The 25,609-nt window shown below is 31.5% G+C and overlaps 1 protein-coding gene across 1 annotated transcript in view; it reads right to left on the bottom strand.

Annotated features, from left to right (window-relative positions):
- LOC130676217 (follistatin-related protein 5-like) overlaps positions 1–24,977 on the bottom strand; it is a 205,507-nt gene extending 180,530 nt beyond the window's left edge. The window contains exons 1-2 of the mRNA XM_057482308.1: positions 24,663–24,977; positions 6,150–6,177 (exon numbers count right to left, since the gene is read on the bottom strand). The gene's annotated coding sequence lies outside the window, so the exon portion shown is untranslated. The remainder of the gene's footprint in view (positions 1–6,149; positions 6,178–24,662) is intronic.
- Between the last annotated feature and the right edge of the window lie 632 nt (positions 24,978–25,609).

The following is a 25,609-nucleotide window of genomic DNA, read 5'->3' as shown; positions in this document are numbered from 1 at the left end:
GTGCATTGAAAAAAATATTTTTTTTATCTTTGAAAACCTAATTTTTTTTTAAAGCCATCGTATTTAAAAAAAAACGTCCTTATCATCTAATAACCACGATGTAGTTATTTTGTCGAGCAGAAAATATCAGAAGAGTAAAAAAAAAAATTTTAATCCTCTAAGATACAGTAAAAACAATATCAAATCGAATGTAACAAGAAACCAGTTATCCTCAAGCAATCTATTTTCCAATAATTACTATTTACTATTAACTATTTTTTAACGATCCTACAGAACCATCATTTTTATAATAAAAGATTAACTTTCCGCAAACCACAGCTGTCGAAAGGTTTTGAGTTAATTAAAAGTGCTCAATTCATTTAACACATATTCAAAAAGCTTGACCGTTAGTCAACGGCATGTACTAAAGTCTGAACGATCGACATTAAAATATGGGGATTGAACAAGCGAAAATCGGCAGCTAAATCTCGCTTAAATCGTATCGTTCAAAAAGGCGTTTGGTGTTGGACCAAATGCCACGATAACACTTTGAACCGCAGAAGCTTCACTGCAAATGGAATCAGGAGAAAGGGGCTGATGGCGAGTGAGTGCGAAACTCACCCTCACATACACGATCCAATGAAAAATACATAACCAATATACCTTCACATATATGGATATTTATTTATATATATGAAGAGAAATGTGGGCTTAACGCGTTTTCACCCAGTCGTTACAGAGAACCCGACACATTTGGCAAGTATCCAGCCTCAATTGAATGCTCGGTTTAAATGTCGCGGTAGTTTTAACGTTTTACAATGGCTTCCTTCAGTAGTAGGGATAAACAAGTGCGACAGTAAACAGAAGTAACAAACAAAAAAAAAGTAAACAATAAAAGAAAAGGAAAAACATAATGCAGAGAAAACATTGTGGAAACTTCCGAGAAGCTGTGAAATGTTATTATTTCCCTCTCTTTTTTACACCTAAAGGACTTTCTTGATACCCTCCATCTTGTTACTCGCTCGCTCACTTATTTACTGAATCTTAAACTCGTCTTTCTCGTTTAATCTACCCCTAAAGACAACCTCCTCACTTTCCCAGCTATTTTCAAAACTAACCAGCAAACTTTAAACTTCTTGTATACATCTAAGATGTCAAAACTGTACTGTGGTTCGTTATTTGGCATGTTGATCTTGCCGCAATATATTGCCAGGATTCGGTTGAGTTTAAAATTTAGTGTGCGAGTGAGTGCTAATATAAACTAAATACCGATCACAGGTTTCAAGAACTGAATCAGGTCAATGCAATTCAACACACGTTTATGGCAGTAAAATCCTCATTAATTTATTTAATTGGTTGACACTCACTCAGTGACCTACTAAAATTCAAATCTATTGAAATTATTTTTAATTTATTGACGGAAAAAAAAAAATAAAGTCATAAATTAAGTTAATTGGTATAATTATGACTATTAATTAATGGAATATTTGCTGTGTTTTATTTTTGGAATTAATTTATATAATAAATAGCGGCTAACATAGTGAAGGCAATTTGCCTCCTACAAAAGATATAACAATAAATAATAGAGAGAGGAGGAGAGTATAAATAGGTTAAAGAAATGATAAAAGTAGATGCCGCTATATCTAAACTGTCAGAGAGAATAGTAGTAGACCTCGGGTTAAAGTAAAGAACATACACACGAGAAAATATGATAACGTTGTATATAACGAGATTGGAATAGGAGGAAAGCTCACAAATTTGGTGAGATCGTTTAGCTTCCGGGATATAGGATCGTCGAGTCGCAGTCGCAGCCACCGAGCCGGGTCATGAAGCCGATAAACGCAAAATCCTCGCGACATTCCCGGCCAGATAGTCGACCTATAACTGTATATATATGTAATATACACATATATGTATATGAATATATATGTCTGGCTAAAAGCTTTGCACGCCATTTGACGTGTCAACCATTGTCGACTATTTCCGCATTCATTTACGTTATTTTGTCCCATCCATGTACAATAATACTCTTTTTCACATCCGCCTGTACCATTATTTTATCATATGTACGAATAATAACAACTACCATTACAATTCCCATGGAAGTTAACTCTATTGGTGTGTCATAGATGCTCAAGAAAACATTTATCACACTCTCGTTAAATTTATTTAGTTATTTCTACAATTTCACGAGCAACACTTAGACTCTACTCAACTTTCATTACCTTCAAAGTCTTAGACATTAAACGTTATCTTCTTATGCAGTATTTGAAACGAAAAAAAAAAATAAATACACATTTTATTTTATTTTAATTGAAATAAAGCTCTATAATTAATTTTAAGAGCATGCATTTAATTTTTTATTTGGCTAAATACTTAATCAGATTAAAATGTCGTGACTAATTTAATTGTTATTTAAAGCCGTAAGATGGACGGTGGCGTCTGAAGGTTCACCTAAAGTTTACAAGTCCAATGATATTCATGCTTGTAAACTTTGACTACTTGAAATTGGTTATTTGTCAGTTTTCAGTCAGTAATCTATCGGTCATCAATCAGTCATCTCGAGGAGAAGTCGATGGCAAGTCGATGTCTGGAAAGTGTCTGAAAAGTGTCTGCGGAAGGTGTCTGGGAAGTGTCTGGGAAGTGTCTTTCGGACAAATTTCGACCATATAGATACCTGTCAAAAACTCGCCAAAAACACAAATTTCACATAATAAAACATTTCAATTAATAATAATATAATTTATTTAAAGCCGTAAGATGGACGGTGGCGTCTGAAGGTTCACCTAAAGTTTACAAGTCCAATGAAATTCATGATTGTAAGCTTTGACTAGAAAAAAAATAAATAAATACACATTTTATTTTATTTTAATTGAAATAAAGCTCTATAATTAATTTTAAGAGCATGCATTTAATTTTTTATTTGGCTAAATACTTAATCAGATTAAAATGTCGTGACTAATTTAATTGTTAAGTCTAGTATTGAATAAACGCGAAGTAGCGTATATTAGATTGAGTTATCGATAAGTTTAGCAGTTTATTAAATTAAAAATGTATTACGAACAAATTGTGACTGTGTAATTAAATAACTTTTCATGCAATTACAAAGATTTATTTGTCTGAGCTGCTTGAGGAAAAAAATAAAATCACAATTTAAAATAATTTTTAAAATAAAAATTAATATCTCATTTTCCCTATCCCATTTGAAATAAACTTTAAATTAAAGTATTTTTGAATCTTAAACATGATCAATAATTAATATAAAATCTTACTATAATGGAAAAAAAATAAAAGGCGAAAAGTTAGTAAAAAGTGAACGATGAATAAATTTTTATGAATTGCAGTGAAGTTGTGCTTATTAGCTACAGTAGTTTGAAAGCAAGTAAATCAAAGCGTTGAATTGACTACTAAATAAAAGCATAAATATATATGTATATATATGTAGTTGTATAGAAGTATAACAAAATGAAAGTGTTGAGGAAACTGCAGTAGCATAGGCATGAAAATTTAATAAGCTCGACACCCGGAAGCTGAGTTGACTGCAGTATAGTCTAGACTATCATCTATTTTTTCCTCTCTCTTGCTCTCTATTTCTTATTCACTCTGTTTGATAGCCAAGGCTTTTAATAATAAAAAAAATAAACGGCTTAATGACAAAAGAGAACGATGAAACTCTTAAAAAGAATTTTGTTAATTGTACCCATTATTCGTTATATTTTTTCGGATGATGGATATTAATTATGAGCAAAGTTTATTTTTACTCCTCCAAATGGTAGTTTTTTATATACTCGTATTGATATTCAATATTTTACTGGAGTGAATAAGGGATCTCCCGCCAAGGGGTGAGTGAACTGTGTCGAGTTATTCACTCGAGTCGTAGGGGAGGGGGTTTGTAAGAATATTGAAAACCCGGGATGAGAGTCTACCAGCAATCTAAAATGGATTATATGAAACTCAAAAGTTGTATAGCTTCCAGTTTAGTCACTGTTTACTTTGTTCGCAAGGGATGTACAATATACATGTGACGTGACTTGTATCGCAAACTAATTCCCCTCTATAATACTCTATACATTATATACTATATGCATTATATAAATATATATATATATATATTGTATAGTTTCATTTACCTACGAGTCAAAGACACCACGCGAGATAAATGAATTACAGTTCACTGAATCAAGTAATTCAATATTCTATTGTTAATTAAATAAATAACCAATTAACATTTGTCTTGTAACTATTATACAGAATTCAATTGATTTGACGGGAGAAAAAAAACGAAGACATCTTTAACGAATGCCTTTAATTAATTCAGAAAAAAAATCTAATTTGTTTTTCTAGCTCAGTAAACAGCAGAATTAATAAATAAATAAAATATTGTAACTTAGCTAATAATAAATTTGAACCTTATTGGAATTATTATTTTCCCTTGCAATGAAAAGAAATCAAGGTGGATGTAGGAAAAATGTTGAGTTAGTTGCCGAGAAAAATCAACTTCCGACAGGTCATTGAACTCCGATGAAGCGTTTGAGGCATAGAAAAAAAGTGATAACTTCTTTATAAATAAAAATTAACGATCCTTATTACGGTGTGCGCTTGAGTGTGTATTTGACGTAAAGTTTAAATATAAGTAATGCAACGTAGCTATTTTTTATTTTTATTGACCTGACAGTACGGTAACGGAATTAAAAAAGTCGAAGGTGAGATAAAAAAATGGTGATGAGATCCAATAAAAGGTAATATAACAAGAATGAAAGGAACATCGCGTCATTCGAGTGATAGGTATGCACACCCAGTCTCAGTTCACGTCCGAGGCTGGCTTGTAACTAACGCTAATGCGATTATACTGGACGTGTTCTGCTTCAGAGTCTGACGCCCAGCATTTTCTCCACCCTAATACCATTTTCTCTTAATGCTACCGTAGCCGTATCTTCATCACACATTTTCTCATTTTTATTTTTTTAACTTCCCGCTAAGAAAATTGTAAATTTTCAAAAATTCGGGAAGTTATTGGTTTCGGTCCGATTTACGAAAATCGAATTTCCATCAGATGTCGACGTTTCGAGGTCCTAGGAAGCTATCCTGACTAATTTCACGATGATGTCCGAGTGTATGTATGTGTGTACGTACGTACGTATGTATGTATGTAAATATTCATAACTCTTGAACGGATGAACCGATTTTGATCGTTGAGGTGTCATTCGACGCGGCTTGTTAATGTCTTGAGGCCGTAGAAATTTGAACTTAATCGGTAGGGTGCGTTCAGAGATATTTCAAAAATAAAATTTTTTTAAAAATGTTTTATTTGAATAACTTCCAATTTGCTCGATGGATTGATTCCAAAATCTAATCAGCTCTAAAACTCTATAAGCCGCGTCGAATGCCACCTCAACCATCAAAATCGGTTTATTCGTTCAAGAGAAACCGTTGACGAAAGAATTCAAAAAAAATTTTTTCCTTGGTTTTTTTGAAATTTCTCAAAAACGGCTGAATAAATCAATTTCAAAATTCGACCAGCTTTAGAACTTGATAAAACGCGTCGATTGCCACCTCAACCAACAAAATCGGTTAATTCGTTCGCGAGATATCGTGGAAGAAAGAAATGCTAAAAAATGGTTTTTTACAAAACAATGGCATACAAAAGTATTTGCGAGCTCGAAGAGCTCGAAAATATATTCACAATAATGTTTTCGAGCTCAGCGAGCTCGAAAACAGCGGGAAGTTTTGGGGCTGGCCCGCAGGGTCAACTGACAGACCGATTTTTTTTATTCTCTATTCACAGTTTTTTTACTTTCTTTAACTTTAAACTTCTTGTGGAAATTTTTTTATTTTCCCGCAATCCTTTAATCGATCGAGCACATTTTACCCCGCTAATAATATTCCCACCACGATAGAGAAAATTTTTTTATTATCATGAAATTATGCTAAATCTATGTCTGATTATAATTTTAAATTCGACGAAAATTATTAATATTAAATATTATTTTTCAATCGAACAATAAAAATATAATGGGTGATAAATTTGAACTCAAGTGTGTATTGAATATAAGAAGGATATTTTTAAAAGGATGAAAAATCAAAGTACTTGCTGAGAATGTGAAGTACCTAATTCAAAACTGTTTCCACCCACTCAAGTGAAATAAAGCAAAAAATCCAAGGGTCCTTACCTCAAAGTGGTCGCCTCCTCCTCAGGATCTGTAAGCAGAAAGCAGAAAAAAAATTAAAATAAAAAATAATAAAACCGAGGCGAATAATGAAAGTGTCTATAAACTCTCACTCTTTCGGTCGGACGCAAAAGATCAAGAACTTTATAAGACTATCTACATAGATATATATCTCTATATATACAATAATAAAACAAAAAAACTAATTCTTTCGTAGTCCCGTAGTCCCTCAAAAGAGACACGATGAAAGGGGAAAAAAATAAGAAAAAAAAATTTTCTATGGAACTTTAAAGGATTTTACCCTAGTAATCTTAACAAATTAGTCCCAACGCCCAAGTCCACCCTTCTTGGGTCTTAATTACTACCCTGTCTTTTCTGCCGGGCGTCTTTAGCCCACAAAAAAGAAAAATATAAGTTACGAAAAAAAATCCCAGCTAAAACAGTTTTTTAAAGAACATTATATTCATCGCTTTCTCCCCCTTTTTCCGGAATGATTAAAATTAAAACTTTATCGTAATTATTCAAAGATCCCACTTTATTATACGCCCGATAGATGACAGCATAACATTTATTAATATAATCTTTATAAATTGGTCTTAAATTTAAATATTGCTGAATTTTAACTTTTTTGTCTTGAGGACACAATTATTACAGGATATTTTCGTACCTATGCCTTGTGCCAAACACGAGGTTTAACGGACAATAATAATAAAAATCATTATAGCTGTACGACTTATAGTTACTGAGAATGGAGAAAACGGGTGTGTAATTAAGGAAAGGGAGAAAATTCATGTTGGGTTGAATCGCGAGCTTTTGCCAACGTCACCTCTTACCCCTCCTTTTACTACCGGTGGTGAAACGGCATCCACTCAACTCTCCAATTTGTCCCTCGTTAGTGAGGTATCAAGAAAAATTTCCCACACTACCATTATCAAAATTCCCTTTGAGGAATTATTATTTTTTGTTTTTACCCCAGAACCAAATAGAACAAAAGTTTTTAATTATTCGTTCAGCGTAACTAATCCACAGAATAATACATAATTTAGGGAGACCAGGGCACGACGACCCTAAAATTGGGCCCGTACTATTTTCGTGACAAAGGATAACATGCTGCATTATCGATTATAAAGTAATGATTTATTAGCAAGAATTTTTGAGGGGATCCAAAGTTCGTCGTGCCCCAGTCACCCCTATATATATCTATTAATAAGAGAAATAAAATTTGATGTTTCAATTGTCATAGGAATTTATCACCTTCTAATTATAATTGATAAACTTAACTTCCAATCATTGATTCCATTTAAATCGAAAATTTAAAAATAGCGCCAACTTAATTTCACATCGACAAATATATTTCATTTAAATCACGTCCGATGATGGATGAATAAAAAATAGTAGAGCTGATTGAACAAAAATAATGATGAGTATATAGAATAATAATGATATATAATACAATATCAAATGCATAAATCTAACTGAAGAGTATGAGGCTGTAACCTCAATTTCAGTTCCAGCATGCTCAATGCAATCGCATAAATATAATTTATCCTGTACTCTATCGTGTTTCTGCTTCTCTCTCTCTCTCAATTTCTATCGCTGTCTTTTTTTATCACTTTAGCTGCATATGCTCACGATCGATATTCGATTTTTTTTTTTCATCTAATACATACATTTATTGCTGAACTTGTATTTGACTCTTACTACTTCGGCAGCAGTAGTACAACTTATTCGAATAAATACATGGAAATACTACTCACATTTTGTACTGTAATTTGAATAACAAAAAAATCTAAAAAACAGTTGACCCTGGAAACCAGCCTTGAAACTTTTCGTTGTTTTTAACCTCATTGAGATCAAAATTACCCTTTAGTATATTTAGATTTTTGAGCTCTTCAAGCTCTAAAGAAGGTATGTCTTGCCATAGACTATAAACAAGGACCCAAGGACTATAAACATCGAACCGACACCATAATAATGGTCAGGATTGCTGTCTAAAAAATTCCATAGAAAATTGAAACTCACAGCCTACACAGAAAAAAAAAATTCTCAACTGAAGGCAAATATTCTTGATTCAAGAAAATTTTTTTGGAAACCTAAATTTTCTCAGATAAAGCAGAAATCTTCTCCGACCAAGACAAATTCTCTTGGCTCAAGAAAATCTTGACTTGGTTCCCGAAAACGTTTGTCTTCACGGAAAAAAAAATATTGTGTTTATCGCTCACCAACGGAGAGCGACAAGTGTATCGTGATTAGTTCTAAGTTGTATTGCTACTACCACAATATATATATATTGATATGAATGAAACACTAGATACTTATAATAATGATCCTACGGATTGTGCATATACTTAAATGTATAGTGATCGTCAGTTAACGTCTCCATATCGTACCAAAACGGATCGTGATTATCGCGATCTACTTCTCAAGCGCCACCACTCATAACCAAATTATTAAACTTTATAATGCATATCTTGCAAATTATACAGTGTTTATTTATAAAATTATTAATTATTTAAAGTGCACAATGACAATGAAAAAACACTAATTATATATCTAATGCAACAATTGCTGTTTTTTATCGATTAATTTTTTAATTTATCTTTGAAACAAAAAAAAGACTGTAAAATTTACATCAATTAATTACGTATATTCTATTACTTAACATTTCTTGATATTAAATAATAATTTTTTATTGCACCTATTAGAATTATTAATATGTGATTATTAATGCCAGCTAAAAATAAAATTGTAATGAAGTTAAAGTTGTAAATTTATCTATTTTAACCTCAAATTAGTTTTAATAACAAAACGGATCGTTACTACAGCGAAACGATTTTATGATTTCGGGATCCGCCTGGATCGTGATAATCACGATCCGATAGACCAGCACTTTCCGTATACAACAGATACCCAACCGAGGAGAGTGAATATCACGATACCGTTGAGTGGTGAGCGCAATATTTTTTTCTCCGTGTTCCAAAATATTTTCTTGACTCAAGATAACTTTTTTTTCTGTGTATACTTAGAACAAAAATCTAGAAAACGGTTGACGCTGCTATTCTAAAAAATATTTTGTAAGGAAAAAATTCCATGCAAGAGTTTTCGGGTATATAATAGATATGTTTAATATATATAATTTATTTAATTAGAGCATCGATGCGTAAACAATTTATTTGTGTACATATTTATTAATGCCCTTTATTTGAATTATCTTTTATAGCATTGAATTAATACTCAATAATATATCCATATACATATAGGTAGTTATGTAATACTAAAAACCACCTATTTTATGCGATCAGTCAGTTATCATCGGATTAATATTATCAAATCATTAAATTATTCAATTTATATTCATATAAATTTACAGTTATATTAAATATTAAAATATATAATAAACAACGGCAATTATTACCATCATATCACATAATTTAGTTATTTGAGTATAATCTGGGCGAATCCATTGAATGTCTACTATAAATAATAGATTAAAATTATCATTAAAAAATAGTGAAAATTATTATTATGCTAAAAATAGCAATCGACGAAATTTAACTTAAGAAAAAAGTTAAAATAAGTTTGATAAGTTACCGAAGATTACGTTAGCTCTCAAGAGATTTAAACTAAAGATCCCCGTTCAAATAGTGAGTAAAAAGCCCGTTCGAAGTTTGTGGTAATTGCAGTGAAGTGAAATTTTATCGGTCTCAAAAGATAAAATCGTTAAAATGTTGTAGCAACTTCTTGCCTATTAAAGATTATTATTATAATTACTGTATTTTAATTAAACTTTAAAGGACATACTTTATCGAATTAAATATTTAATAAAGTTTAAGTATCATCGTCGAGTTAACTTTTTACCTTATCAGAGTCCTTATCATCATGTGTGTGCGTTTATATAAATGTATTATAGCGCGGAGATAAATAATCCCCAAAAGAGGTAGATATAGACCGACAGTAAGGATACGAGGAGTAGAAGGAGTAGAAGGAGTAGCTCTAGTAGCTTCCGAGATGCCCCAGACAGCGTACCCTAACCTTGCCAGTAACTATAGTAATACAGTCTCACAGGACATCCGGCTACTAATAATTGTACGCGTGCTTGGACAACAACATGACTACTATAAACGAGGACAGGTTACATTGTTGAGTTGGAAGAGGATAACCTGGGCGATGTATACACTGAGAATGGCTTGGAGAATAGCGATAAAGGAGAGGAACAGATAAAGAGACATGAAATATATGTATATATATATATATATGATGTTATACACCAGTGGTGCTCGCCAGCACGTAGAGAAAGTTTATGATTGATCGCTGTAATTAGTGGCCCGGCAACAATGCAAAGTGAGTACCGCCGACGAGGCAGCATTACGAAAATTTATTACTATGGATTGGACTTTACTATATATATTCATGTATGCATCGGTATATGTATGTGTGTATTACATATATCAATGTACCATTAAATAATTAATGTAATTTTTTTGTCACTTTGAAATGTAAATTTTTTCGCATTGGATTTTACAATTGTCTATTAAATTTCTAGTATATAAATAACAACAAATCATATATATATGAAGTGGACATTTGAATTACACTTAAATAAATTCAGATGACTAAAAAAAAAATTGACATTTAGGGGAGGGTGGGGCAAAGTAGGCCCCCCTAAAATTTGAAAAGCCTCCAAAATTTTTGGGCAAAGTGGGCCCCCCTAAAATTTGAGAGCAAAGTGAGCACCCTGAAATTTTTTATGAACGAGGCTCATAATAAGTCACTTTCACTTTTTTTACGACTATTCATTTATTACTTATTAGCTTATTTATGGCTTACCCATTTTTGCCCACTTTGCCCCATATTTTAAAATTCGTAATTTATTATGAACACAGCTTATTCATAACATTTTCAAAGTGGCGAATTTAAAAAAAGTAAAGCGAGCAATAAATTTGTCTCACACAATTTTTTTTTTTAGATGGGGGCCCACTTTGTCCCTAATTTTCGATTTTTCAATTTTAATGAATTGGGTGTCTTCTTCGGGAGGCGGGGGAAAGAGTACCACGTCCCCCCTTGACCAAGTGGTATGTCGACCAATACAGAATTGGTACTATGGGGGGCCCATTCCAAGCCCCACTTCGACCAGAGTCTCTATATTTCTTGAGATGGGAGGAGTGCTATGGGCCCACGTGAGGTCGGACTCGTAGTGGCTGTGGTTAGATACCACACGTAATGAGGATTTTTGATTATACCTCCGGTAAATGTCCACTCTTGGCTCCGGCCAAGAGTGTCGCTTAAGTGTAGAAAAGATGGGATTACGCAACGCGAGTATGCCCAAAAGGGTGAGGTCTCGGCTTCCGGTCGGCGGAGGCGGACTTAGGTCCACGTTACATTAAAAATTTCAATTTTAATGGACACAGCTTATCAATGTTAAATAACAAACAAGGGCCTATAAAGTAGTGTAACGAGTAAAAAAAAGTAAAGACAATCCCATTTCTAGCTTACGGGGCCCACTTTGCCCCACCCTCCCCTAAATTAAAAAAAATTTTTTAGTCTAAGGCAAAATATTGTAGATTAAGTGGGCACAGTTTATAACTCAGTTTAATTTTCGCGTTAAAAATTTAATATTCAATTTACGTCTAATAAAAAATATATAGTGAACCGAAAAAAAGTAAGTAAGGAAAAAAAATTTTATTATCAAGAGAACATAAAGAAATGGGAATAAAGACTGCAATTAATTCTTATGAGCGCATGTTTCGGATTTAGAGTGGTCGGAAGGAGAGGGGGGAGGGATAGTAGTAGTAGTGAGCACGAGATATAGAGATTACTTTTGAAATGGGACGCAACGGAGCCTGCAATTAATTTTCAAGTGAGCATTATGAAGCTCAAGTAGTAGATGTTGCTGGTGGTGGGAACTGCAGCAGTGGAGGTGATGCTACTGGTGTAGTATGGTGAATAGAAGAAAGCTTGGTTGTCCTGCTAAACCATCTCTAGCTGCTTTCGCACATTGTAAACTATATTAAATTCCTTGCTGACCGTAAAATAAAACACCGAGCCAAGACCCGAGGTACGAAAACGTGAACGAGAATGAGAACGTACGTTCCCTCTCGTTTGGCCCGGACTTTTCACTACTCTGTGTACACATAAATGTATCTCAACTATATTTCAACTGTTAAATATGTAAACATATATATATATATAGGTAGTCGTAAACCTAGAAATATATATATTGTTGATATATAAACCAACAGCATTAAATCGTCATTTCATAAAGCTTGCGAAAATGTTTTTTACTTTAATATGCATCCGTTGAAAATAAGACCGTTTAACTCTTGGAAACAAATTTATTCAGCACAATAATATATTTTTAATATTTATATCACTTTATTTACTACTTTATACTCGATAAAATTATAAATAAAGTAAATGTATATGAAATAGCGCAATAACTTGATATGAATTTTGAATAATAAAATGCTAAAATGGATATTTTTTATGAAAAAGTTGTAAAGGAATAAAAAAGTTTAGATAAAAAAAGTATAAATGGTAAGAACGCTTTGGGGAAAGGAACCGCAATAAAATCAAACATGGGCTTGTATTCTCAAGTATCACTTTGAGAACATTTGCCCAGCGGGAAATTTTCTACCGTATCAGTGACTCAATTTTTTCCCAAAAACCTCGAGCTATATAGCTATAGATACATGTATACCATATACTTTTTCTTATTCTTTCATCCAACTTGTCCCCTAAAACGCACTAAAATCTCATCCTGATTTTATTATTGTCACTTCGGTACTCTTATAAGGGGAAATAATCTTATGCTTGGAAAATTCTGTCGAGATAAAAGAAAACACTGAGACGAGAAGTAGACAACGCAATTCAATTCTGGTAAATGTCAGGTACTACAGTTCCTCAGTGCCTGCTTTTATATACATTTATTTTATTTCATTTATTTCGTTATTTATTCTTTTCGCCTACACACGTCACGTATATACAGTCAATGTTTACATGAACTTTTAAAAATATATATAATATATACTAGAGTCTAGAGTAAGTAGAGAAGAGAGATTTCATCAAGCTTTTTTTTGCTCCAAGCCAATTCGGGTTAGCAAAAAGCCATAACGGATATTACACTTTATTTTTTTTTATTTCACTCTGCAGTTTATTTGGTGTCGTTTAATTTTTTTGTATTGTTTTTCAGTGATATCTATCGTTTCATGTGAAGTTAATGACGTTTACTGACGGTGTAGAATTGATTGTAGAGAGAGCAACAAATAAAATCCTACTATATTACGTTCTCATTCGTTATTCACACATGAATATGTTATTTATTCATCAAAGAGACAAATTGTGCCGTAGGGATTTTTTTCCGTTTATTATTTTTATTTTAAATATTAAATAAATTTAATTTAATTAAAAATTTTACAAACAATTTAATATAGGGGAGGGTGGGGCAGAGCGGCCCCCCTGAAATTTTGACCAAAAAAAAAATTTTTTTTTTTTCGACTAATTACTATAAATCCGATATGTTTGCGCATTTTTACCCCTACGCATGACATTTGGGGCAAAATGGACAAGCCCAAAATTTTGAAAAAGTGATTTTTTCATATTTTTATCGTCAAATTAAAAAAAAATTATTATAATTCCACATTTCTAGCCCTACGCATAACACCTGGGGCAAAATGGACCAGCCGAAACTTTCGAAAAAATTATTTTTTCATATTTTTCGGCCGTTTCTTTATGTAAGAGGCAAATTTGGTCACTAAAAATTTATAAAAATTAAATTTTTTTTTTTAGTTGATAAATTTTTAAAATAAAGTAAAATTATAGAATTGATTTTTTTTTTTATTAAATAACAATTAGTAATTAAGGTAATCGAGAGTGAGCGATTTTTTACGCTTTAAAAAATTTTTTTCGAGTAATATAAAACCAAAAATAGTTGTCAAGAGAAAGAAATACATTCTTAATGATGAAAACAATTTAAAAAAAAAAAAACGAAAAAAAAAATTTTTTTTATCACTTTTTGAAGGGGGCCGCTCTGCCCCACAAAAAAAAAAAATTTTTCAGAATTTTGGCAAAATGTCCATAAATTTGTTCGAAATAGAACAAAAGTAGAGTGATCTTATGGTTGAAAGCCACAAAAAATAATAATTGGCTTAGGGGGGCCGCTCTGCCCCACCCTCCCCTAAAATAAAAAAAATATAAATCATTTTATCGTTAGAGTAAATATATGAAATTTATTTAATTTACTTTGTTCTCATCTCAATCTTCATTTATCCATAACCAATCTTTCATTCTGTGACTCAAATATTTTATCTCCTTTAAGCTTTTATTATCAAATATTTAATTTCATTGTACATATCAAATATCATATCACTTAATGGCTTCATGTCAAATAAAATTCATCTCTGTATATTGAAAATGGATATTCAATTTAAATTAATTTAATAATAAATAGATATCGTACGAATATATCTGTATATATATTTGATAAAACGACGAGATACAATATCTATTTCCTGCGAGCCGGGTATTTGACATCAAAAATATTAAATTCAATACTATTAAGACTGGTTTCATTAAACGCTTTCTGTCTATCTTATGCCATTAATGATTTAAATAATTACGGCATTTAAACTCCGACTAAGTGTATTCGCGTTCACGGAGATTAAAAATTCATTTTATACTCAGGTGATCGACCGCTCGGAAAATTTTGCCAGCTCACCTTATTTTATGCCAGGAGACATGAATTATTACTCAGCTACTTAAAATCTTATAATTTATTCACAATAATTATTTTTTTTAATTCACCCTCGCAAGTCAATACCCACTTATAAATCTTAAAACCGTCAAACTATATCTTAAATCAAGAAAGTCATATTTATATTCTCAAAAAAAGAAAATTCACTTAAAAAATCCATTTATTAATATTCGCCTCAAACTTGTTCTTAATTGCCAAAAAAAAAAATATTTTTTCACTAATTTTGATTCAAAATACCAGAAAATTTTTACCAAGAGTTATAATAGGGGAGGGAGAGAGGGAGGGGGTACTTAAGGAAATACCAAGTTTTCGAGGACTCAAATACGCAAAATCTTTTTTTTTTAATGATATTCAAAGTAAATAGAAGAAATTTTCAGTTACCGTTGAAAAAAAAAATTTTTCATTTCTGCGGGCAAATTGGGTACCCCCTAAAAAAGGAAAAAAAAAATTTCTGGATTTTAAACGAATTTTATTAAGTTGAATTTTTTTTTAAGTAATTTATATGAAGAAAAATTATATTTTACATGTTTATTGTATACAAAAAAAGAAAAAAAATTTTTGATAGTTTTTATCAAAAGACAAACATCATTAATATTTTTCAACTGACAATTGGTTTTTGAAAAAGTTTACCAAAAAAAATTCAAAGTAACGCTTAATTATATTTACAGAAGTGATTTTGGAATGTTTAAAAACCATTTCAAATATAAAATTTTTTTTTATCAAATTTTGGGGGTACCCCGTTTTGCCTACCCTACCCTCTTTTGCCCCCCTTTCCCCTATATTTTTAATAGAGTTTATTAGTATGATATAGCTATAGATAGTAAAAAGAACAACATTTATAAGTATAACTTACTGTTTAAATAGAGTTTATTTATAAAATATCAATTTCATTCGATAGACTGAACGATAATCTACTCTTCATGGCCATTAAAACAAAAGAAAGAAACAAACCTATGCTGAGGAAAGTTTAAAACAGTAACCTAAGCGTAAAACGATTCTATTTAAAGTCTACTACGTGCGATTATAGTAGTCTTGATATCGAATCGAAAATATCGAGCGAACGATGCCAATGTGCTACGTGGTTTTTATAATATACATATAATGTAACGTCTACATCTACATCTACATTTACTTTAGCCCACATGTGTAAGTTTACCCGCAACTTTACACACACTTGGCACATCCAAACATATATCTATATACAACATACACAATCGATGTAATAAAACGTCTAAGTAAGTACTTGCAGAAACTTTTCTATCGGCAAAAAAAATTCTCGATAAAGTTTGCAATTGGTATTCCGTACTTTGCTAAATTCGCTCACTCGATTTCAAAATTATTTTCGGGCTATTCGTGACGGTAAATCATGTGTCGATAGTTTATTTTATATAGAATAAAGTTTATTGAAAAATAAAATAAAATTTTAAAAACGCGGAATACAATTCCGGTTGCAATGAAAAAATGATTTAATTGAGTCATTGATAGCATTGAGGTATGTAAAAATTTTTAATAATAGAATGTATGAGTTTAAAATAATAAATAGTTAATCGATTAAATAAAATGTCAGTAAAAATAGTTAAAGGCCGGAATATGTATATGTATATGTATATTAATGTCTAGTCGTCGTGACATGACGTATCCGAGCGTCAGACAACTGGGCGTCTCGTTAAACATGTATACCGAATAGGAGGAGGTTACCACCAGCTTTAACAACTATATATAACATTTTCTCAAAATCGATACGCGGTCATTTCTGAAACGCGGGAACAAAGTTATGAACTTTTGACCTGGTCGTTTCAAACGACCATTATGCAGCTCTATTCATCTACATTGCACAGATATATATGTATAGGTTTTTTATTTTATTTTTTTTTATAATAGACGAGAAAAGCAAATGTATACGGATATAAATGTGGCGGCAAAGGGCGGCAGTACAATATATATGATCGTGTGTTACTTGACCGAAAAAACGAGCTCGCAGACTCACTCTAGATGGGTGCGCAACGTGACGAAAAACGAGCGGTTAAAAAATGAAAAATAAATCCACCGCCGACACGCTCCCACAAGTTTCAGTGAAAAATCGAACCGGCCGTCTCGTACGACAATCGAACTAATTCTACTCTGCTGAGCTTCATATCATGAACAGAAAAATAAAAAAAATATATAAAAATCACAGCCATCATTTTATTCAGGTCCACTGACTTATTATGCTGTAACTTTTTTTTTTATTTTAAATTTTTTTTTAGTAGATTTATTATTTTTTTTTTTTATGGGGATTTGTATTATAAATTATGGAGCATTTTTTTCGTCCTCAGCTGAGCGAATAAAGCTGAACGAACGGTAAAAATAAAAATGTATATATTAACAAATATTTGTAATTATTTACATAAGATTAAATAATAAATAAAATTTATGTGTGATTTTATTTATCAACTTGTGAAAAATTGTAATTGAATTTTTAAAAAAATTTTCGCAATTTAAATGAAAAAAATGACGCTATACTTTTTGACGCATTTCTTAATCAAAGTTTGAGATATAAATGATAAAGGAAAAAAAAGCAAATAAAAATCTTGAGATAGACTTGGGAGCATAGTTGATTTGAGAAAGAACTAACAGAAAAGTTTTTTTACAGAATAGCATGACCCAGATGAAGGAAAAGAATGAAAATGATAAAAAATACAAAAGAAAAGATGGAGTCTTTTAAAATCTATCATAACGAAATAAAAAATATGAGGCTTAGAATCACATCTTAGGTGCGTTCATTCTAACCGCGTCACTGACATTACAAAGACTTTATTCTTTCGTACCATGTCTTTACTTCTTACATATTTCATTCCTGAAAATACTTTTTTTTCAACCCCCAACTGATATATTATTCATAAAACGGTGAATAAATAAATAAATAAATGTTTTTCCAAATGACCGACAGCGATTCATTGTTTTGATTATTATAAAAAAATAATAAAAATAAAACAAATAAAAGGAGAAATTAAAAAAAAAAATACACATATTCAAAATTGCAAAGTACAATGATTGTCGTAACTCAGATGCGCCTAGTGTAGGCGAGCAATAAATATGTCGTCGGTGGAAATCCCTCATGAGAAACATGAGTTACGAATTCGTTGCCGCCGGAGGCGAGTTCCTTCCGTCGCACCGACGACCATCGCCAATCTTTTATTCCAAAAACTTTTTCCCGGTTACGACTTGTACAGTCCTATAATTCTTTGTCAAATAGTATTTTCAAATAGTACAATTCAAAGCATACAATATTTTTTTTTCTTTCACAAATATAAATATATCATTTTTTTCTATAAGTATTCATCTTTGGGAAGAAAAAAAAGGTACCAATCGACTCGCCCTCTGGGAAAATATTTCTGCCCACTAGTTTATTTACAAAGGCATCCAGTGATTTTTTAAAACATACTGATATCAAACCGATAGCATTAAATTAATTGACAATACACACAAATAGTAATTAACTTTATTTCAAACTTGAAAAAAAATAATTCATGAAAAATAAATTCTCGAACATAAATTTGGCCCTCATTAAATTTGATCTTCAAGAGAAAAAAAATATATATAAATCAAATGTCAAAAAACAAATAAATAAATAAATTAGAGTAGATATATTTAGTGTATTTTGGGATGTTACGACGATAATGTATTTAGTGTCTCGGCATCTGTCGACGACTGGCCCTTCAACCGTAACGACGTCAAACACGCGACGAACACGAGACACGAGAGCAAACAGGAAGAATATTCACGGGTATTCATCATCCTATATATATATATATATATATATATATATATATATATATATATATATATATATATACATGTATAGTAAATCCTTGAGCACTTTAAGCTGTCGAACCGTACCGTGCATTAAACTGAACGCTGAGTTTGGAAGCTCCGTGGATCAATACCCCTATTCTCTCCTCTCCACCAAAATCTCCTCTTTATTTAAATATTCCGTTATTGTAAGTCAACATTCCCTGGGCAAACTAACACGCCATCAAAAACTTTCTCGTCTCTTAAATCCATCTTTCAGAATAATACTCCAAACTACTACTAATAATAATATTAAATATATATATATTCCAAACAAAAAAAAGTATTTGCAAAGAAAAATGAAAAAATAAAATGCGCATCACTTTTATAACTTCACTTGACTTCATATAAAGTAATCCAATAAAATTTAACTCAGAACGTGACGTCATCGAGTACTAACACCCTTCACAACCTCAACCACCATCCACTATATATATATATATATATATATATATATATATATATATATATATATATATATATATATATATATATAGAAACCTATCTTACTCTAAATTTTCTTCGTCACCCCTTATCGTCCCATACCAACCCGGCAATGTCGTCTCGTCTTCTCTCGACAGACATAACCAACGACGAAGCCCCAGAGTAAATTTGACGGAGATGAGGTCATCCAACAGGGGCTACGATCGTGACTAAAAATTTAAGGTTTATGCATAGTTATATGTTGACTGGACTATCAATCGATACCAAATTTTCTTTAAATTCAAATTTACACTCTATTTTTATAACAACCAGTCTCTTATCATTCAAAAACTCTATTTTTAATACTTAATAATTTCTAAAAAAATTAATTGTCCGTCTCCTTATTAGGTGAGCCGTAAATTTTCGTCTCGTCAATTGATAATAAACGACCTCGTAATAGTAGCCAAAAGACTTTTGTACGATAACGAGAGAACGACCAGCGCAACTTTAATTGTGTGGCTAACGAGCCAAGTGGCAATTAGTAATCGGATTAATTAATTTACCTCGCCCTTTCCTCTGTTATCTTCCTCTCTATATACTCTTCTCACTCTCTTGCACGTGGTAAAATAAATTCAATGCATATTCACTCAGGTTTGTCGACATACACGTTCACGCATGCCAGGCTGCTTGATTACTATTATATATATGTATATGAATATAATATGTACATACATTCATTGAAGTTACTATGATATTTATAAAGGCGAAAAGCTAAGCTCTCTGCTGCTCTCTCTTCATACTAGATCCTTTTAATGTATGCTATTATATTATGTGATGTTTGCACATATATATCTACACATATATAAGTATTAGGGTGAATAATTGTTAATGCACTCGACAGTCATTCAACTATACTTGCGTGACTCCTTTCAATGTCTAAACAATAGATTATATACAAGAATGAGCACCGCACATATATCTCTACACATCTCTATACATTTTTTCATCCATATTTTTCCCATTATTCTCTTTAGCTCGTTATCTTTTTTAACACTTGACTAAAACTTGGAGATCTTAATTATTTAATCAGCTCGATGTGAAAGAAAAAAAATTTTTAAAATAGAAATTTAGACTTTGTAAAATAGATGTCTAAAAAATAATAAAAAAAAAAATACAGACACCACAAAACGGATGGATAAAAAAAGATAAACGTGACTGGGCGGTAGGCGGTATTGTAGGATATATATAGGAAGGACGAGAGATAAAACAGGCGAAAAAAAGGGGTGCGCGTTACAATAAATCCGGAAAAGGGCTAAACTCCGGTGTTTCTTTTTTCACCTTTTTTTGTGTATAGAGTAAAGTATGTATGCACGTCCATGGATATGTACAGACGATATCTCTGTAATTGTTCAAGCGTAGCACATCAAATTATGGTATACAAACACGCTTCAGTGAATAAACAGTCCTGCAATTTACGGTATCAGGAGAATTAAAAGGTGCACAGAGCCAACCGGAAAATCGTACGCAAGGTGTCCTTATCATTCAAACTTTTGTTTGTTTTATTTCTTAAATTTCTTCCTTTGTTTATTTTTTATTTGCTTGTTTAATTCGGTAGATCTGAAATAAAAGTAAAAGGAAAAGTTTTGCAAAAAGAAGAACGCGAGCGGCAAGAAGATAAAAAATTAATCCACTTTATCGATTTTATGTGAAACCTTAATTTTTAATACTTGGTCAAACTCGTTATGTAACGAGTTCATTACAGATTAATACAGTCTGGTGTTTGTACAATACCGATGTATTTTTTTTTCTGTCATATAATTTTTGTTAATAAATTTCAACCACAATTATTATATTAAATTTTTTTTTTAATTATTACGAACATGTTTGTACATCTGTTGCTTTCATTTTAATTTGAATCATATGTTACTGATTTTTATCACTAATTATACGAACAATAAAAACAAAAGTTTATAAAATAATTAAAGAATGTCAGAAAATTTTTTAATTTAAAATAATTAGGGAAATATTTTTAAAGATTATTAAGAGTAAAATTAACTGTGAATATAATACCCCATATAATATATATATGTCACATAAAAAATTTTTCCCAGCGTCGACAAGAGTGAAAATGAGTTTTATTGGAGCACGCGATAGCCGCCGTGAAAATTTATTTGGCAATTAACTTAGCGAGTGTAGTTTTATCTCCACACGAGAGACGAGACATCACGCTTGGCTGCTACGGAAAGAAAAGGATAACAAAAAAATCAAATAAAAACAAGGAAAAAAAAAAAAGTTAAACAACAGAGACTGAGAGGGTGTGAAAAGAGAATGCCGGACATAAGGGAAACCTCGAGTGTAGGGTTTTTTTTTCCTTCTTCTCGATTCCTTCCTTCCTCGCCAGCTGTTATTACACTTTTTTTTATCACTTGCCTCTTTATAACTCTTTTATTTGACTCAACGTTTTTTTAGTTTTATTAAACCAAAACAACTGCACTAGACAAGCTGACTCATCGGCATTGTTTCTTACAGATACGACCTACTAAATTTTAACTTATACCCGCCTTTTATTTTGATTAATTTTCAAAATTGTTACACCGCATTTAATAACACTAATAATTTATGTTATTGCTTTATATCAAGAAAAATATTGCCCTACTGTTTTATTATTTTATTAATTAATAAATAATATCAATAGTAATTTTACTTGGCATAAACTAATTAAAGGAAATTAAAGGCTTTCAATTAATTAATATTTGAAATATCTAGCCGAGTACTTTTGGCAAATAGATGTAGCACAAAATCAAAGGGATTGGAAGTATCAATTTAAGTGGAGACCGTTACGAATAGCGGCATTAGAATGGAACCTTGAAGCAAGTTTATTGCGAGAGTAATGTACTTAATACCATTAAATTGACCAAGTTCAGTCGGTGAAGTTTGTCAGTAGAACATCTCGTCGTTTAGCCCGTCCCTTACATTACATTAGCTCCCGTACTTATACTCAGAGGCTCTATACTTATACACTAGTACTCGAGAGAAGGAGAATCCCCTCAGCAATGTCACTAAGTGTCCGAGACAATAAGAGACATGTCTTAGCAGTTGACAACGACATATCAGGAACAAACGGACCGAAAAATAAAGCCAAGTGGAATAGAAAAATTTTACCGACGACTCAATGGGTTTGACACTTCATTTACTCCGACATTTTTTTATCTACACGGATGAATTATTCTTCTTTTAAATTATATGCTGTCATAGTGACGTCAGACTACATTGGCGACGCAACGCAAGTTGAAGTAAACATGTTTCAGAAATCTAATTAAAATTTTTAATTCCATCAGAAAGAATTCTTTAACTTTGTAATGCGAAAATAAAATTTAATATGAAAAGTGCATGATATCCTCAATCGTTTGAAGAAATAAAATACCTATTGTTAAAGTGATCTTTGTATACAGATATATTTATATAATAAGTATACATATATACAACTATTCTAGTAAAACGATCGCGTTTCACCAGTTCAAAGTGAAGAAACTCGTTTACGTGGTGGCACGATCTCATCGCTGAACTCTTTTAACCCTCAACTCCTTCCCTTTAAACCTTCATCCCTCTCACCTTACTTTTGTATTTCTTATTTTATTTCATTTATTTATTTAAGATTTCGTTTTTTTCTTTTTTTACAAAACCATTTCTTAAAGTCTTTCAGTCGGTAAAATGAGGTTTCCTTTACCAGAATGTGTGTCTGGAAGACAGAACCCATAAGTATATCCACACATAGACAGAGCGAGAGGGAGAGAGCGTACAGAGCTTTGAGCTTGAACGAGTAAACAGTATTTGCTAAATTAATTCATCTACTAACCCTCCTGCTATATTTGCCCAGCAAACGAATACTCACTTTCCACTGGTGTAGCATCAACCATCTACCATCTACCCTGCACCCTGTACCATGTTCCATGTACCACATACCGTGCCGTGCCGTGCTAAATACACGTGTACATACTTTCAGCCTTTGTATATTTTAGTGTGTAAAGTCTAATCGTATTATATAAGGTTAATACCAGTTTTCTTTGATGAAATATTCCCTACCCCTCTCATAATGGTATTAAAAGGTTGCCAAACTTGCTTGGCTTTTATAAGCTTCATCAAATATTGTTATATTAAACTTTGTTATGGTTCAATTAAACGTCAAATGCTTGACATCTCCATTATATATACATACTTCATACATTCATATATGGATACATGTAAATATATGTGGGATTCGAAATTTGGTTTAAGTTGACAAGTAAATAGCTCGGCTCTGAATTTAGTTATCAATGTTATTATAAAATATGATAAGTAGTAAAAGTACTTATCAACTTTTGTAAAGTAACTGAGCACTTATTTTTATTTTCAGTACGTTCACAATAGAAAATTCGGATGTCCGTCTCTTCTCTCGCGGAATTCCCTAATTCTTATGAAAAAAATATTTTTTTAAATTGTCTGAAATTTTGATTTTTTATAAATTACATTTATATGAAAATAATTTACAAATAAAAACCCCTAGACTATATCTAGTTCTCGTTTCGAATTTTTTTAGTGATAGATGATACACGATACTGTTGTAATCTTTTTGTCTCACGATAGTTTTGAATTTATAGCTTCCGAATAGTAACGGAATTTGCTCGCGCTTCCTGTGCTATCAATATTTTTTAAAACAATATTTTATTTGCTGGACAAAAAAAAATATGATACTTTATTTGCGAACTAGATCAAGGAGTTTATGAAACAAACGAAAAAAATTTTTGTTTACTTTATTACAAAGTTTAAGTAATTAGTAAATTAATCCGCGATAAAACAGACGATTAATTTTAATTTACAAACAAAATCCTACGTGTAAAACACGAAAGCATATTTAACACGGATAATTACCCAACAAAAATCGTCTTATCGATTGTTACATTCGTAGGCTCCCATTACCTACGACAATAAAAAATGAAAACAAAACAAAACAAAGAGCAAAACACAGATTAGAATAGAATAGAATAGAGGAAAAGTTTAAATAAAAATTTAGTGACGTTATCTAGCATAATTATATGAAAGTTGGTATGAGCTTTTTCTCCATAATTATTAAACTAAACCAGCAAACCGTTGAGTAACTTTATGTTGTACACACGCAAACAACATATCCGATACAAAAACGATTATCAACTACATAATTTGTTGTTTTAAAGTTTAAGATAAACGATTGTACTGTCGACAAGTTGCATGATGGACCTGAATTTAATATTGATCAATAAATCATAAAACATTATATAATGTAACATAAAATATATATAATAAACATACTTAAATAAATATATTATAATAATAAACAAAATCTGATATTTATTAGTCACGCAATGTAAAAAAATAATACCAAATTTACTTCCCTCCGAAAGAAAAAAAAAACCGCAGGTATGTTGAATTTGAAAAAAAAACGCGGGAAATTATAGAATACAATTTGAAATAGAAAATAATATTAAGTATGCACTTACCACTTGGAACTCGCGATAATTTTTATCCCACAAAAATGTCCAAACTTTAAACTGAGAATGAGAAAATGATAAAAAAAAATAAATAAATAAAATCTCGAGGTGTTATGTATTACACTAGAGCAAAAAAAACAGTCATTCACTCACAGCACAAACACGAGTCGCGTAAATTACAGCTATTTGTTTTTCTGTATTACTACGAAGTAAAAAAAAACTAAACAAACTACCGGCTTGAGGTACCGTAATATCGCGTGACAATAACGTTAAGAGATAAAATTACAAAAGATTATTCACTGGTGAAGCGCGAGCGCGTAACTGCGGTGTCGAGCAGCGGACTCGAGTTTAAGCTGCCTGTCGTAAGGGTTGACGCATGCGCACTTGTCGAGGGTTAAGCTTTTACAGGGGGTGGGTTGGGTGGTTTAAGAAAAGGGAGTTTCATTAAAACGCAAGTATCGATGCGCACTCCAGTCTGCGCACTTTTTATTTTTCTTCTTGTACTTAATTTTTTTACGACGACAAAGTTCGTCGTGTTTATATTTACTTTTATAAAACTTCTCAAAACAATAAATCCTTTAAGCTCCATAATTTCATTATTATTTTTCCTATCGCGGCTGTCACTCTTCTGAACAACAGCAAGTCGGTCATTTTGTCATTTTTTAAATCACCACATAATATCATTCTGAGCCTCGAGTTTATTTTATTTATTTGGTTACTTATTGTTTAAAAAATTTAAATACACTGAGCTTCATTTTTCATTCCCGTCACTTCTTTATAAAGAAAAATAATAACCTGCCAACCTCAATGTCAATCGAATTCGATATCTGATACTTTTAATCTAATGAAGAAATGTCAAACTCGTGATATAATCGATTTTGATATTTAATACGAAAAATCATTAATTCAAATGAATGGATTTTTTACTAAAATTATTTTTTGGATTTCAAATCGGA

This window comes from Microplitis mediator, chromosome 10 (assembly GCF_029852145.1).
Source record: "Microplitis mediator isolate UGA2020A chromosome 10, iyMicMedi2.1, whole genome shotgun sequence".
In the NCBI taxonomy this organism is placed as follows: Eukaryota; Metazoa; Arthropoda; class Insecta; order Hymenoptera; family Braconidae; genus Microplitis; species Microplitis mediator.
Note: the sequence above shows the minus strand (reverse complement) of the source record. Positions and strands in the feature narration are given on the sequence as shown.